Source organism: Aotus nancymaae, unplaced genomic scaffold, assembly GCF_030222135.1.
Source record: "Aotus nancymaae isolate 86718 unplaced genomic scaffold, 86718_ANA_hifiasm-v0.15.2.pri h1tg000040l, whole genome shotgun sequence".
Taxonomy (NCBI): domain Eukaryota; kingdom Metazoa; phylum Chordata; class Mammalia; order Primates; family Aotidae; genus Aotus; species Aotus nancymaae.
Genome location: NW_026988454.1, coordinates 4,333,820 through 4,351,347, shown reverse-complemented (window position 1 = coordinate 4,351,347; position 17,528 = coordinate 4,333,820). Strand labels below are relative to the sequence as shown.

Sequence of the window (17,528 nt, the reverse complement as noted above, 5' to 3'; positions counted from 1 at the left end):
TGAAGAGCTAAAGGAGCAGATAAAAGAAAACAGTAGTGCTTCCTCTCCAAACAATATTTGGTTCATGAGCTCAATATTCAACAATATTGAACAACAATATTTAGTTATTGTGCTGCAAAGCCTTATTTCGCTATAAAAACTTGTAAAGATAAAAAGAAAAAAAATCATACAGATTGTTGGGTCTAGCCCCCAGATCCGTTGTTCTATAAACCAAAAATAAAATTCAAAGTGCCTCAGCCAACTGAAGGGCCATCCCCTTGGCCAAGGGCATTCCAAAGTTAATCTGAAAAATGAATTCAGGCCACAGTAGGAAGTGGGGGTAAGACATGCTTCATTATCCCTTCCTCCCTTTGAAATTCAGGCACAGCTGACCAGCATTAACATTAAAACAGAGACCTTAAGACTGACAGAACAGATTCTTTCTTTCTTTATTTTTTTGAGTCGGAGTTTCGCTCTTGTTACCCAGGCTGGAGTGCAATGGTGCGATCTCGGCTCACCACAACCTCCGCCTCCTGGGTTCAAGCAATTCTTCTGCCTCAGCCTCCCAAGTAGCTGGGACTACAGGCGCACGCCACCATGCCCAGCTAATTTTTGTATTTTTAGTAGAGATGGGGTTTTACCATGTTGACCACGATGGTCTCGATCTCTTGACCTCGTGATCCACCCACCTCGGCCTCCCAAAGTGCTGGGATTATAGGCCTGAGCCACCGCGCCCGGCCAGAACAGACTCTTAAGCGTCTGATAAGAGACATTTACAATCTATTTTCCCTGAAGCCTGCTGCACTTCATTTGTGTGATAAAACCTAGCTCTCCATGACCCCTTATCTTAACTCAGATATTCCCTTCAGTTGGTTCCAGGTCTTTCCATGAACTCTTTCAACCTATTGCCAATCAGAAAATCTTTGAATCCACCTGTGACCTGGATACTCCCTGTTTCTAGTTTTCCCATCTTTCCTGACAAAATGGTTATACATCTTACACGTATGGATTGATGTCTTACCTGTCTCTAAAATGTATAAAACCAAGTTATAGCCTGACCACCTCCTTGGGCCCATCTTCTCAGGATCTCTTGAGGGCTGTGTCATGGGCCATTTGTCAATCATATTTGGCTCAGAGTAAATCTCCTCAAATAGTTCATGGAGTCTAACTCTTTTTGTCAACACTTCCTATCTTGCATTCATGTTAGAATTTCTACCTAGGCATGCTGCTGCCTAGCCAGGCCGTGTTTCCAACGTTCCCTTGCAGCTCGGTTTGCCCACAAGGCTAAGTCCTGGCCAATGGGGTGTATAGGGAGGGATGTGTGGAGCTTCCAGGCCATGCCTTCTCTTCCCTTCTGCTGTCTGGGATACCTATGTGGGATAAGCCAGCTTTGGTGCAGAGCACGACACCTTGTGAACCCCATATATCTGAGAGCGGTCTCGGTCAATTTAGAAAGTTTAAAGATGTTTAGGATGTGTGCCTGTGACAGCCTCAGGAGGTCCTAGTGACATGTGCCCAAGGTGGTCAGGGCACAGCGTGGTTTTATACATTTTAGGGAGACATGAGACATCAATATGTGTAAAATGTATGTAGGTTTGGTCTGGAAAGGCGGGACAACTAGAAGCAGGGAGGGGGTTTCCAGGTGGTAGGTAGGTAAGAGACAAATGGCTGCATTCCTTTGAGTCTCGAATTAGCCTCTCCAAAGGAAGTAATCAGATATGCATGCATCTCATTGAGTAGAGGGATGACATTGAATAGAATGGGAGGCAGGTTTGCCCGAAGCAGTTCCCAGATTAACTTTTCCCTTTAGCTTGGTGATTTTGGGGTCCCAAGATTTATTTCCCTTTCACAACTTTATGGAGGACAGAGCAACAAGGCAGGAGGAGGGAGCTGCCCTTCCAGCCAGGTATTCCTCTCATCTCACTATTTTATGAGGGAGAAATAAACTTCCATCTTACTTAAGCTACTATCATTTGTGGTTTCTGTGATAGCAGACAAACCTATATTCTAACAAATCTGCACATTGCTAACTTTGAAAACATCATCCTGATTAAGATGGCATAATAACACTGAATTTCACAAAATTTCTCAGGATACAGGCCATGCAGACAAGCTGAATAAATGATTAGTGAACCAGATGAAGTCAATATGTTCTTAAACATTCTTAAAACATTAAAGTACTTGCAAATTTAAAGTAATGATACACACTTATTTAACTTGGTAATCTGGAAGCTAGCCTTATCTCAAAGCCTTTTTAGGCACATTATTTTTAGTAAGCATGAATATCAATGCCTACCCTTACATTGCTAATTCTGGTTGATTAAATCACGAAGAACCTATCTGTGGGACGATCAACCCAATCAACCCACAGAGGGACATTAGAAGTACAGGAAGCTTTCGCTGGTGTGACCATTTGGGGAAAGTTGCCTTTGATATTTGAGTCATACAGGATCGCAGCAGCTGTGCATTTGATGTTGATAAAAACAAAATAACCAAATTGTTTCAGTGAGGGATCAAAGTAAAATATTGCCATCTTCTGTTTATTAACTTATGGGTGGTGGGTGCAGGAGTTAGGTGTAAAGAAGGGCTGTTTGTTTTTTCCTTTTTTTTTTTTTTTGTAAAATTGTATGTGTTTTTGAGGTCATGGTCACAAAAAGTGGAAGACAAATGGTGCTGTCTTCCTAAGGGTTCTCAGGTGCATCCCCGGAGAGCTAACTGGGTGGTGTATTGTCAGAAAGCTCTGGGGGCTACCTGTTCAAGAAGTCTTGCTGTACTGCTGTACTGATTAGACATTTTCCAAGCTTCTTTTTGAAAGGATTGTTTTCCCAGGGCCCAAGAGGAAATGATTCTTACAGGGCTGGGGCCGTCCTGTCCACGACACGCCTGATGCTGTCAGATCTGAACATGTGCACAGACAGACAGACTTGTCACCGTGACCTCTGTGTGCACCATCACCTGGGGCTCAGGTGCAAGGCTGCCCCCTTCTCGCCTGGCCTCTGTGATTGTCTTAGAAAGCAATGTTAACTTGTCCTGTTACTGGTATGGGAAAGTAAAACATTTTCTCATTTCAAGCCTGTATCAGTCTATTGTCACACTGCTATAAAGAACTACCTGAGACTGAATAATTTATGAAAAAAATAGTTTTAACTGACTCACAGTTCCACAGGCTGCACAGAAGCATGGCTGAGGAGGCCTCAGGAAACTTACAATCATGGTGGGAGGTGAAGGGGAAGCAGGCATCTTCTTTCCTTGGGGACAGGAGAGAGAGAAAGTGTGAGAGGGAAAGTCCCACACACTTTTAAACCATCGGCTCTCATGAGAACTCACTATCATGAGAACAGCAAGGAGGAAGTCCACCCCCATGACCCAGTCACCTCCTACCAGGCCCCTCCCCTAATTACAATTTGCGATGAGATTTGGGTGGGGACACAGAGCCAAACAATGGCAAAGCCTTTTCATTTCAACTGGTCGTCTTTACGTTTCACTACATTTATTGTGAAGAGTTTAAGGTTATGGCAACAACTATAGAGAAGTGGTGTGGCCTACCCCAGTCCACGGGAAGGAGCCTGGGAGGTACCATCATGCATTGTGTCTCGTGGAGCCTGGGAGGTACCATCATGCATTGTGTCTCGTGGAGCCTGGGAGGTACCATCATGCATTGTGTCTCGTGGAGCCTGGGAGGTACCATCATGCATTGTGTCTTGTGGAGTCCCTCCGTTCTAGGCGAAGTCCAGCTTTCTTCAAATGACTGAGGCCTCTCCCCTTGCACCACAGCCTCGCTTTATCATCATCCCTCAGATTCACAGTGGAGTTTCCAATCCTCAATCCACCAGGTGCTTTCCAGCCCGCATCCATGAGGCTGCTCCCATAGCCCCCCCAGGCCCCCCAGCCCCCCCAGCCCACGTACCCTTGGGACTCTTCAGGTCCCACCCAGGCTCTTCAAGGGTGGCTTTTGTGCTCCTCACTGCTGTTAGTTATTTGCACTGCACCTTGCGCTTTTACCTTGTATTTTATTATAATTAATTACTTTAATGACTATCGGTTTAATTACTTTAATGACTATCGGTTTAATATCTTTGTCTCCACTTGACTGGGAGTTTCAAAAAATTCAGAGACTCCATTTGATGTGTTTTACTGCTGTGTCTCTATTGGTTAGTAGTGCATGGTGAGTATTTTTGAATGAATGCACGTATGCCTTTTAGAGTCCACTAAGCCTAGGATTTCCCTGGGTTTCTTGTGGATCTAGGATGTGCTAGGCAGGACTGAAAATTCGAGTTGAGGACGATTGTCCCTATTTTTAAAGACCATATATTCTTGCATTCTCTAGATCAGTCTCTTGTTTAGAATCCATGGAACTTTTGGATTTAGAATTCACCTGTTGGAAGGCCTTTTTAACAATCCAGGTGTGGGTGAGGAATGTCTCACCTGGAGAAGCTGCAATCGGGGTGTATGGAAGGGAAGCTGTGGAGATTTAAGGAAAGATGAGGTTTGTTAACTGATGCAGACTTGGAATCGAGATTAAATGAACAGAGGTCAGGCCAGAGGGCAAATACAGAAGAAAGAAGGAAGGAGATGAGGACTCAGGAAAGGAAACAGGATCAGGGAAAGAGGTAGGGGAAGCAACAGAAAATGTCAACATCATGGAAGCACAAAGCAAAGTGCTTCTGATGGGTAATGGGGGCAACAGAATGAAGACCTTCAGGAAGGTGGTTTTGTGCACTGGTGGGAGTGGGAGGGAGGCCACAGAGGCTGAGGGAAAAAGAGAGGGAGCAGGCAGCGTGACTTCAGGCCACCTACTCAAGATTTTATCCTGAAGGGAAGGAAGGAAGAATGGCTCTGCTGACCTCCAGCTGCCTTCCAGTGCCAGAACTTGTGAGTGTGAGACTCCCTGGTGGCTACAATGTTTCTCTGGGATGACTTTTATGGTGTGTGACTGGAGAAGGTAAACAGAAGATGCAGTAGAACCCAGTGAAAACCTTATTGGGACTTCAAGAGACATACCCATGTTTCAAAGCAGGGGTGTCAGTGGCATTTGAACCAGAGGGACTCCATCTTGAATGGGGGCTGGGTAAAATAAGGCTGAGACCTACTGGGCTGCATTCCCAAGAGGTTAAGGCATTCTTATTCACAGCATGGGACAGGAGGTCAGCACAGGGTACAGGTCACAAAGACCCTGCTGATAAGACAGCGTGTGGTAAAGAAGCCTGCTAAAACCCACCAAAAGCAAGATAGTGACCCAAGTGGCAGCTGTTTGTCCTCACTGCTCATTATACACTAATTATAATGTATTCGCATGCTAAAAGACCCTCCAGTGCCATGACAGTTTACAAATATCATGGCAATGTCAGGAAGTTATCTCTACGGCCTAAAAAGGGAAGGAACTCTCAGTTCTGGGAATTGCCCAGCCCTTTCCCGGAAAACTCACGAATGATTATATGCCCTTGTTGAGCATATAATCAAGAAGTATATGGTCAAGTGTATAATCAATAAGTAGAATCGGTTGAGAAGCCCATACTGTTTCTCTGCCCATGGAGTAGCCAGTCTTGAATTCCTTTACTTTCCTAATAAACTCGCTGTTACTTTCCTATATGGACTCACCCCAGATTCTTTCTTGTGGGAGGTCCAAGAACCTTCTCTTGGGGACTGGGTTGGGACAGCTTTCCTGTAAGAGGAGGAACAGGGCCAGCGCTGGGAAGTGGCAGGGCCTGGGGTTGGGGTCTGGGGATGGGGGCGTTGAACATAGAACACAGAAGGAAGACCCTGACGGACCCGGAGCCCTAGGGTACCCTAAGCCAGGGGAAGCCGTTCCTCCTGGAGACAGAAGGAGGGGCACGCTTCCTTCACACCCCCTTCAAATCAACTAGGGGACACACCAGTGCTTTTAACAACAATCACATGTGCAGCCCTCCCTTAACCTGCCTCCCCGCATTCGCATGGGATCCCCACCGAGGTGTGGCTCTCACTGGACAAGCACAGACCAAGGTCTGCAGAGCAGGGTCAAGGGAGGTGGCCTACAGGGAAAAACTCGCCGGCTGTGTCTTTGACAGGGAAGTGGGAATCACTTGGAACTGAACAATAGCAAAAATGATGGTTCATTTCCAGTGGGTGTGGGAGAAGCCCTTTAGTAGTTACTATTGATTATTGCTAGTTACTGATACGCTCTGGTCTGCAGGTGTCCTGACTCAATGCCTCATGCTGGGAAGGAGGGCAGTGTGTAATGGCAACCCAGGAAGTAAAGCAACAAGCTCCGGCTGTGCATCTGCTTCACACTTTGAGAAATAATGTTTTCAGTGGATCCTGAACAATTCTGTGGGAGAAGACAGAATAGGTGAGTTGTGAGAATGCGAAAGAATCAACACCGATTGCCAATGTCCTAACATCTTTGTGATAAAGAGGCATTATATTCATGAGGGAGGTGAATGAGGGAAAAGATGGATTTAAAAATGATTTCTGGCTTTTATGGACAAATCGTATTTCTTATTCACAAAAGCTCTAAATGGCTCTCAATCTTTAATAACTCCTTTCATGCCATATAGTCCAAAAAACCTTTCAAAATGTTAAGATTGTAGCTCAGTTACACATAAATAGGCTGAACTTTTTTTTTTTACAAGTTTGAATTTAAATGATGAAAATTGACATTTTCATCTTGCAAAAGAAAATGAATTGCAGATCTCCTAAATAAATACTTACAAAATGCAAACGCCTTTGAATCTGAAAGCTTGCCTGTGAATGACAGGGGGTTTTGCCTAGGTAGACTTTGAAGCATTCCGTACAGCTTTTCAAGAAAGGAGTGCCTTTGAAACCTAACCAACTTGTAGCACTAAATATTTCAGCGGTGATTTACGAACAGTGTTAAAAAAATGCCTTTTCTTTCATTAAAAAAAGTTCTGACACTTAGCAAAATGATGAGGATTTCTGTGTTAAAATGTTTTGCATGGCAACTTCCAAGCAATAGATTTATAAATATTTCTCTTTTTAAATTTAAAAGTCAAAATAAATTAGGAAAAAGAAGCTCCAAATTAAAGGTAGCCAGTTAAATGGAGAAAAAGAACTTTGGGTTTTTACCTGACCTCACAGTGTTTGAACACTGAACTACATCCCTCATCAAAGGTAGGCAAGAATGACCTTGTAAAAGTTCCTCTCAATCTCCCTCTAGTGTACACACACACGCACCCCAACAGAACACATCACCATTTGGAAGACTTACTAAGCTTGCTTTAAAATCATGTTTCTCTCGACACTGACCATTTTCTATTTAGGTTATTACTATTAAGAAAAAAACATATCTGGCCGGGTGCGGTGGCTCACGCCTGTAATCCCAACACTTTGGGAGGCTGAGAAGGGCGGATCACCTGAGGTCAGGCGTTCTAGACCAGCCTGACCAATATGGTGAAACCCTGGCTCTACTAAAAGAGAAAAAAATAAAAAAAAAAATTAGCTAGTCATCTTGCTGTGTGCCTTTAGTCCCAGCTACTCAGGAGGCTGAACCAGGATAATTGCTTGAACCCGAGAAGCAAGGATTGCAGTGAGCCGAGATTGCGCCGCTGCACTCCAGCCTGGATGACAGAGCGGAACTCCATCAGGAAAAAAAAAAAAAAAATCCAATGTGCCTGGAGCATTTTATGCACATGTAAATGTAATTTAAAACTGATGCACAATGTGTGTGTGTTATGCAGGAAAAGAGTTAAGAAACAGTACTCGTGAGCTGCTTGACGAGGGGATGAAAAATGAGGCAGGAGAGGAAGCGATGGCAGGGTCCTTTGGGCAGCAAGGGGGCTCCCTGTGGCCCGGGTCCTTTTGTGCTTTGTGACTGAATCCAACCAGACCTCTGAGCGCTCCTTTCCTTTTGGCTTGTGTGGCGATGGGGGTTGTTGCTGGGGATAGGCAGAGGCAGGGGGAGTGAATGAGAAAAAAGAAAAGTTGGCCACACAAATACAATGCCAGGGACTGTGGTCCCGGCTCTAGCGGGGAGAGCGAGTGGGAAGTTGCTGGAGCTCCACAAAGCAGCTCTCGTTCCCATGGAAACCGATGTTTAGCGCTGAATGCCTCGCTTGACTCTGCGTGCCCGCCTTCCTCTGTCTTTTTAAATCTCTGTTGGAGATGCATTGTCTTCTTGGTTTTTTGTTGTTGTTGTTGTTTTGTTTCGTTTTAATAAAAATAAAGACTATGGAGAAGAAAACACTCCCTGCCTCAAGACCTCCTGTGGGTGGGCTGATGACACATTTCCCGGGTGGGTTTGGAATCTGGCTGGATCTCCCTAGATCTGAGATCTGGGACCTTGTCTTCCAGCCATGTACTGACAGGCCACCAAGAGCTGTGCCAGGCGGAGATTGGCAGACTAATTTGAATACCAATGCTGCTCTGGGCTGGCTTCCAGTTACTAGGTGGGGAGGCCCAGGAGGGCAGGCAGGGTGGGGGCCAGGGTGGATTCAACGGAGGCTTCTGGGGAGAGACGGGGCGTTCTCCCACCATTATGTGCTCCTTCCTTCTCCTACTCCCATGCCCCTTCTCTGCTGGGTTATTGGCAAGTCTACTTTCTATTCTTCAAGGATTAATGCCTCAGTGCAAGAGGAAAATTGGCAATTAAAAATATCTCAAAGCCTGGGATTTCTGTCGCTTTATCATTTTCCAGTTAGATTTCATTAGGATGCTGCTGCAGGGAGAAGTTTAGGGCTTTTGTTGTTGTGTTGTCAAAGAGTTTAAAACTCTGAGCAGGATATTTTTATCTTCAGAGAAAAAAGACAGGAAGCTTTTGTGCTAATGGAGCTTAGCTAACATCTATAAGCAGGGAGGATTTCTAAGGGAAAGCGAGTTACTATAACACTCTCTAACAAAGTAATCTGCTTATAAAAATAAGATATTACATTCTTATCAGAACTGCTGAATAGAATTATTTCGTACTTTTCCATAGTTGAAATTTTTAAAAATTAGAGATTATATGTACTTATGGAAATTACTTTCACACCCCCCCAATAAAATGTTAAATGTAAAAGATTGTAAGTGTGCATCTTTGCATGGCGAACTATCGTGTTGAAATAATTTCTCAGCTTCTGAGACTCTAATGAAATTCCCCAGGCAGGCTGAAGTGCCGAATGCCCTGGTGGAAGCTGCCGAGGAGCCTTCCTTCCTTCCGTCCCGTTCCCATTCGCAGCTGGCAGGCCGCAGTGGTTTCGGGCAGGGAAGGGCCCCGCAGTGCCCCTCCTGTGGCCATACACGCTCCTTTATTGCTCCAGCGCCCACCTGCTGCTTGCATTTGCGATTTGGGTGGCGTGATGCCAGTGACATCAGACAGGCCAGGGTATTGTCTGAGTCTCAGGGCAGATATAAGTTGTCATCATCAGTGAATATTTATTGGGTGTTCGTCCGCACAGGGCTTCCTGCCAGGAGTGACCAGCAAGAGACTGGGAAACACAGATGAAGCCGGATCATTTTGGGGGGCAAGGCGCCTTGTGCCAGTGATCACTCGTGTGCCAGTTTTATTTCTTTGTAACTATGAAAAACGTGGCCCCCAATTTCTGTATCATGATTCTAACAAGGCTGGCAAAAGTCCTAGGCCTTCGTTACAGAGCAGCAGCTTTTCTCTTTATATGATATTTTTGGGGTTTATTTATGGAAAGCCTTAAACATTCTTTTTTTTTTTCATGATTATCCTTTAAACCTAGCGCATTATTACCTGGGAAAACTTGGGGAAGATTTCTTGTTCAGAGCTAAGCAAAATAGTATTTACTGCAAGATCTAATGAGGCAGCACAAGTGGGTTTTATTTCTGTGCTGGTCATAAATAGTTTCAAAAGCATATTGGTAAAGAAGAGTAAAGCTAGAAGAAAACACTTGTCACCGGGAAGTCTGACTGCGGCCAGTGCTGAGGTCACCTTGTCTATATGCCTGGGAGTTTTCTCCTTGCCCAGCCTATGAAATGAATGGTTTAATAGAGAGGGAAAGTTCAACCTCAAAATGTAAATCTTTAGCCCAGTTAACAGACACACTGGGGCACTGTATTAACTCGCATTAACGTTCAAGTGGCGCGGTCACTCCGAGGTCCTCATCTGTGCCGGAAAGTAGCCGCTGCAGGACCTTGAAGGAGCCTTAAGCATGTGGGTTACTGGGTGAACCCCAAATAGTCAAACCAGTCAAACCAGTCTTTCCCAGCTCGAATTATCAGATGTACGGAACACTAGGTGAGACGTGAGAAGCAGTGGATGAGGCGCTGGCTTGCTCGGGAGGGGCTCCTGGAGGGCAAGGCCGTGTTGTCTGTCTGTGGACTGCGGATGGGGACGCTGGGGACTCTAGCCTTCGTCGCCTCTGTGCCACAATTCACCTTCCATGCGTTTTCCCATGTGCGCCGTCTAGGGATGAGCGGTCACCTACCGTCTTGCGTGTTTATTTTCTTCAGTCCAAGGGCTCCCAGTGCCAGATGCACAGAGTTTGACACAGTTTGGTAAAAGAAAGAAAGAATAAAGACTGCTAACTAGTTCCACTTTCCATTTTCTCGTAGAAGAGTCAGAACAGGCTTTTCATCTATTTTCACTTTTTCTTATTTTGACTTTCAAGCCTTGCCAGGGTGGTCAGATCTCTGCGTTTTGAGGTCAGGCTTTGCTGATAGAGGAGGCTGAGGGGCAGCTGCGTAGTAGGCAGTGGCTTGGATTCTCCGTGAGTGTGAGAGCAGGAATCAGGGTCCCCAGCATTCTCACTGCAAGGTGCACGGCCCTGCTGGAGTCGTTGCTTAATATCTCAATTTTTTGAGGCCCTGAAATTGTGCAGACCCTTGGATCAATTTTCATCTCATTCTGGAGCATTACTTCCAGCTGCCGCTTGGCCATGGCTGCTTGCCCAGGGGCTTTGTTAATGAATATAATTTTACTGCAACAAAAGCAGCTATGAGAACCATAAGTTCTACAGGGAAAACAGCACTCTCTTCTCTCCCAAGTCGAGTTTGTGAAGTTGCAGCTTTTCTTCAGCAGACACACATTCACATGGGTCCCCGTTTAGGGGATCCCGTATTTTTTTTTTCCAGTGGGAGGTTTTGAATTACTCAGCTATCAAGACACTTGCTTATGCTCAAGAGCTCAAAACCCTCATTTCGGATTCTTTTCAGTAGTACTGTGATACCCCGTTTCTCTGTGTACTACCCAGTTCAGAAGTACATGTGGTGCTTTAAAACTGTTTCAGGTTAATAATAAGAAACTCAGAAATGTTACTTGACCTTTGAAAAACAGGACTCCAAATGTTACGGTGATGTTGGAAGTGTGACGTCCATAGACCCAGGCCTTTTCCTCTCTTACGTTCACTCTCGCTCCCTCCTTTCGATCTTAAACATCCTCCGTCTGGTTCACAGTTGCCTGTCCACTAAGACCTCGTGGCCGCAGGGTGGGCCAGGGCTGGACTTTTCCCCTGGTATTTCTGCTGCCTCAGTTAACTGGACATCAGTGAGTTTGAATAATGGGTTGGTTTGTTATGCAGAAATAGATATTGATTCCTAGGAAGTTAGCTCCTTCAGAGGAAGTTTCCATTTGCAAACAGGACACAAAGGAGAAGCCGACTTAACTCACCAAAAATGTCCTCAATTCCAATCGCCCTGTCTACAGCGTCGCCGACAACTTCACCCCCTACCCCACACTTCTAAACCAGAGGAGACACACCTTACTCCGCCCTGTGGGCCTCCCCGCTTGTGACAAGGCATGGCTGGTGGACGGTGTGTGTACATTTCGGTGAGTGAGAGCAGTGCTTCAAGTACAAATCACTGATTATTTACTGATTCATTTGCTCATGTGTTTGTATGTAAAACATTGGCGAATCGTCTATAGAGGTAAGTAAGATAGGGTTAGCCATGTCAAGGGTTTACAGTCCACCGGGACTCATGAAAGGATAATTGGTATTATTATAGTAATTGCTGTAATGGATATTTATACTCAAGGTGCTATGGGAACACGGAAAAGTGAACCCTTGACTCTGTTGTTGGGAAAAACAATGAAAAAAATGACGAAGTGAATTTTACTGTAAAAGTAAAGTGGAGAAAGGTAAAGTGTTTATGTTTCAGTAGAGGGAGAAGGCAAGGACGCATGATGTGGGCTCTGGAAACTAGATGTGGGTTACTTCTTCCATATAAAGACTGTATTCACAATTACGTAATTATTTTATGACTCTTGGTATAAAGATTAATATATCAATATTGTTTATGAAAACATTTTGTTTAACCCCAACATCCATTTTTTTCTTCTGATTTTAAGAGAAATTAAAATATTTGAAGGCTCCTTAAAGTATTGGGGGCCCTTGGCACTGGCCCTGTATCAGCCCTGGGAGAAGGCACAGAGAGGGAGAAAGAAGAGGAAGAGAAGAACAAAGTTGTAGAAAGAAAGGAAGAAAAGTAATCCTGCAAAAGAAAAGCATGAGATGCGTAGAGATCACACACAAAAAAGATCACATAAGATCGCCAACTAATAAAAACAGGAAAACAAGAAAATCAAAGAAAGTAGAAAAGTGAGATGAAACCAAAAATGGTCACTGAAAACATCAAAATGTAAAAAGTGTCAGAAAGTTTTCCTTCGAGTAGGGCCCCGAGAGGGAGGGAGGGAGGGCTGGGTCGTTCCCTCCACTGCGTGGTAGCCAAGGCTGTCCCTGGAGCAGGAGCAGGGAGGGAGGGAGGCTACCCTAGGACTGGAAGATCTGAACTGGCCCCCGGGAGCTTGTCAGGTGAGACCGTACTCAATGACTCAGCCTGCCTTAAGAGGCAGATTTTGTGTGCAAATAGAAATGGTCTAGTCCTCCTTCTACAAATGGAATCCTAGCTCAAAACTCAGAAAAGGAAGGAATCATATTAAGAAGCATCACCGTTACAATACATCATTTACAGCTTTGCATTAACCCAAATCGCATTAGCGGTTTACATTCTGGGCTTTTTTTTATTCTTGAGACGGAGTCACGCTCTGTCGCCCAGGTTGGAGTCAGTGGCGTGATCTCAGCTCACTGCAGCCCCCACCCCCGGGGTTCAAACAATTTTCCCGCCTCAGTCTCCCAAGTAGCTGGGACTACAGGCACACCCATCATGCCAGGCTAATTTTTGTCTTTTTAGTAGACACAGGGTTTCACCATATTGGCCAAGCTGGTCTCAAACTCCTGGCCTCAAGTGATCTGCCTGCCTGGGCCTCCCAAAGTGCTGGGATTACAGAAGTGTGAGCCACCGAACCTGGCCCATTCTGGACTTCATTACATTTATTTTGCGGTTGTTTCTAATTGCCTACACAGAACAAACTTTTCACAGGTATAATACATTTTCATGTACTTGCTTATTTTCATATTCACAGTAGTCCTGCGAAGAAGATATCACTCTTCTCACTTTATAAATGAGAAGCCAGGATCAGAGTTTGTGACTGGCCCCAAGTCACAGAGTTATGGAATTTCATGAGGAGGGACCGACTTGACTCTAGTATGTGTGTGTTCACGCCTGTGTATGTGTGTTTCATTGGCACTGCCTTTCTGTGTAATGTTAAAAGAGAACTGATTCCACATTTATTAGGGTATCCTTACACACTTTTCCCTATGTTTTTCTCATTTGGTTATTTATGCATTGCAAAGTCTGCCTAACATTTCCTTCATTCTCTCTAATGAAAGCACCACTCTGATCATCCATCACTGGTTTGACCGGCTGACATCTTAAATACGGAACCATGAGTAAGCTAATTTTCCTTTGATACTTAGGCATAAAATTTGACATGCCAAATGTTTATGAAGTTTTTCTAACACAGCTTGGAATTCTCATGTGTCTGTGGATGACATGCAAATTATTTCTCTTAGCATGCAGAAAATCCAAATGTAATTTAGAAAACATTTCAGCTGGGTGCAGTGGCTCACGCCTATAATCCCAGCACTTTGGGAGGCTGAGGCTGGCAGATAGTTCAAGACCAGCCTGGCCAACATGGCGAAATCCCATCTATACTGAAAAATACAAAAATTAGCTGGGCATTGTGGTGAGTGCCTGTAATCCCAGCTACTCAGGAGGCTGAGGCAGGGAGCATTCCTTGAACCTGGGAGGCAGAGGTGAGTCTCCGAGCTGCTGAGCCTCCAAGATTACACTACTGCACTCCAGTCTGGGCAAAAAAATGAGACTCTGTCTCAGACAAAAAAAAAAAAGCATTTCTTAGAAACTTCCAAATGCACTGAAGGTTATCACATTCAATGCATAACTTGGCAAGTTTTATTTTTTCCCTGTAACATATAATTTTAAAGGAATCTAGTGCTTAGGAAAGTTCCTTATGCATTGAGGCAAAGGTAGAGTTTTGCAAGAGAGGTTGGCCCTTGTTAAGTTTAAAGCAACATCCATTGGCTTCAGTGTTTCATCCGCAGAGATTGAGCCATAGACAGTTGCCATGTGCTTGGTTCAAATCAGTGAGAAATTATCCAGAGCAGGAAGAAGTTACGGTTGATTCACTACCACTATTGGAAAGCTGTTGATTCAAACCATACCCTATTCTCTGGCCAGTAACAGAGGGAGTTCTGCTTTAATCTTATTCTTCCTAAGTGTAGCTTGACTGGGCCACAGATGGGTGGTTCCGGGGACTAAGATTAACATAGGAATTCAGTAAATCCTGGCTCCTAGCTGTGGTTCTGTCATTAAGTCACCAAGCAAGGCCAGTAAATTAGTCTAGCTTTTATGTGCTAATGTTTTCTCATGTAAAAAATGAGCACAGTAACAATGGCTGAGCTATCAATTTTGCAGATAAAAGTTTTTCGGAAGCAAGTCTTGTGGATGTATTATCTTGCTTACAGAAACAGAGTTGGCTGTTCAAGACTCCAAAAAAAAAAAACAAAAAACGATTCATCTCTAAGTCTGTCATTTAATGGCATGGCTACCAACTCACAGAGTGATTCTAAGGGTTACAAATGGAGAAACATGTGACACCCTTGTAAACCAGTAAAGCTCTGTTTATTCGACTATAATAATAAGTACTGCCTGAGTTCTTACTGTGCATAAGCTACTAGGTACAGAAAGAAGTAAGAACTTGCTCTACCCTCAAAAGACCCCCGTCTAACTGGAAACAAACATGTAATAACTATGGTACACATCTAGTAACCTGTCAGCTTTAGCGCAATAGGATGTCTCCTAAACCCTGTAGAACATTTCTGTGGAAGTAAAAAAGTGTGAGAATTAATTCAATGTGAGACAGTGGATTGGGAGGTGGGATTTTGAAGGAACCGATGGAAGATGTAAGAGCTAAGATGCTCTGTGGGGAAGGCGGAGGAGTGCTTCCCAAGGAGAGGCAATGGGCAGGTGCAAGGCTGGGCGCGCGTGGCTGGCCACAGAGCTTCCAGGATTCTGGGTGGGTGGAGTCCAGCCTGGAATGGGTGGATCACAGCAGCAGGTCAGATACCTTTATGCTTAGATTTACCTCTGGAGCCCTTAGAGGTGTTCATGTGAGAAGGTAGCATGGTCAGAGTTGCTGCTTCAGGAATATCTGTGGTGGCAGAATAGAAAGGGATGGAAGGGAACAGTGTTGAGTCAGGGAAGCTGTTTTGGAGGCTGTCGGATTCGTGACAGCGTTAGCAGCGGCAAATCCATAGGGGTCTGAGCAACCTCAATTCTTGCCTCCTCACGAGAAAGAATTCCATGGAGGGTCACAGGGCAGAGTGAGAGACCAAGTTTTAGAGCAGGAATGAAAGTAAAGTACACTTGGAAGGGGGTCTAGCGGGGGACTTGAGAGAGCAGATGCCCTGTTTGACCTTTGGCTTGGGGTTTTATGCTTTGGCATGCTTCAGGGGTCTTTCATCCCTTCCATTCTGATTCTTCCCTTGGGGTGGGCTGTCTGCGTGTGCAGTGGCTGGCCAGCACCTGGGAGAGGAGCATGCACAGTTGTGTTCCTGGAGTTGTGCACATGCTCACTTGAGGCATTTTTTCCCTTACTGGTTGAGTGCTCCTAGAGGAAGGTCATATACCACTTAAACTCCACCATTTTGCCTTTCAGTGCACCTGCTTGAGCCCACTTGCCCAGATTCTAAGATCTTACCGGGACGCTGCTGATCGCGTTTCAGGTGTTGCTATCTGTTGGAAGACTGCCTTTCCCTGGCACCGGCTGTGACAAATTATTATTTTAGAGAGACAACAACCACCTGACCATTACCTGATGGCTGCCTGACATTCCCGGTGGGGGTGGGGGTGCCCTCTCCTGCCCTGCTCATGTCTGACTAACCACCTGCTGTAACAATACATCATCACTGTGACAACATGAGAGAACACTGTGTACAGGACCATATCGACCAGGAGAGCCAGACACCCGTAGTCTAGCCACACACACCACCACATCTGTATACTCCCTTCCAGCAGGAGCACAGAAAGCCGAAGCCACAGCCCTCTGCCATTTCTGTCACTCCCCAGGTCACTGAGTTGAAAGAACAGGATCTAGGTATTATTCGAAGGTCGCAGGTGTTTACCTTAACCCTAGAATTTATGCAGATCTTTCTGCCTTTGCTGATTTTCCTGCTGTGATCTGGGGCACGATCCACCTCATCCTAAGTCGTACCAGGGCTCTAGGCGATCACCATGACTATCGAAACTACCCCTCAAGAGCATCCACATCCATACACACATCGGGGGTGTGTTATTATTGATTATATTTTAATTCTGTTTTGCATTTATTTGAATTTTCAAGATTTTGTGGTCATGTAGTGTTAAATAATTACAACAAAATCTCATTAGCCATTAGTTGACAACTTATTTTTTCTTCCTGCAGAATCATTTTTTTAACAAATTACATTTACATAAAACTGTCGGGCATTCAGAAATGTTTAACAAAAAGGAAGCTGCTTCAGCCAGCTCGCAGCTTGTGTCCAACGCCTGTGGTCAGTGATACTCCCTTGAAGATCTGTTCATCTCATAATGAGTCTTTCAAGATCTACTGTTTGCTTTATGCACTTAAGAAAGGTGGAGAGAAGAGGCATATGGGCAAAGCTCCTGTGTTGGATTGATTTTTTTTGGTGTAAATACTGAAAGGAACAGTGTCAGGAAAGTCCATGTCCAGCGCGATCTCATCTTGAGTGTATCTTGTTTCCCAAAGGGCGTGACCTTTCCACCGTGGGTTGTTCTGAAGTGAGGTGACACGGCAATCATTTGTTTCTTGGTGTTTCCTTTGTATTTCTTTCCTTAACATTTTTTCAGGCGCTTGGCAAATTCTGTAGCTAAGTTGGGATAGTTTGATCCCCTCGTACGGTGTTTCATTTGTGACAATTGGTTGCCAGGAATAGCATTTGTATTCCTACTATTGTCTCACATTTTAGGTAAAATAAATAACGAAAACAATGTTGTTTCCCAAATATGCTCATCTAATTATCTGATTTTAATGTTCCTCTTTCCTCTTTAAGCGTGTCTAAGTGTTTAGTTCTTGATTTGTTTTGTTTCCTTTGAAAATATTTATTATTATTTCACTAATTCCTTCGTTCTTAGATTGTTCTGTGCCTTATTTTGTGTTTTTACGGAGTTCATGTTTGCCCTTTTTGATGACTAATTTCTTATTTTCTTGTAGTTATTGCATATAGCACATTGATCATGCAAAATTTTGAGCT

The 17,528-nt window shown here is 44.5% G+C and overlaps 1 long non-coding RNA gene across 1 annotated transcript in view; it reads left to right on the top strand.

The window, feature by feature from the left end:
* Positions 1-6,175: 6,175 nt before the first annotated feature.
* LOC135268270 (uncharacterized) overlaps positions 6,176-17,528 on the top strand; it is a 348,872-nt gene continuing 337,519 nt past the window's right edge. Inside the window, exon 1 of the long non-coding RNA XR_010336538.1 lies at positions 6,176-6,307. This is a non-coding gene — a long non-coding RNA (uncharacterized LOC135268270). The remainder of the gene's footprint in view (positions 6,308-17,528) is intronic.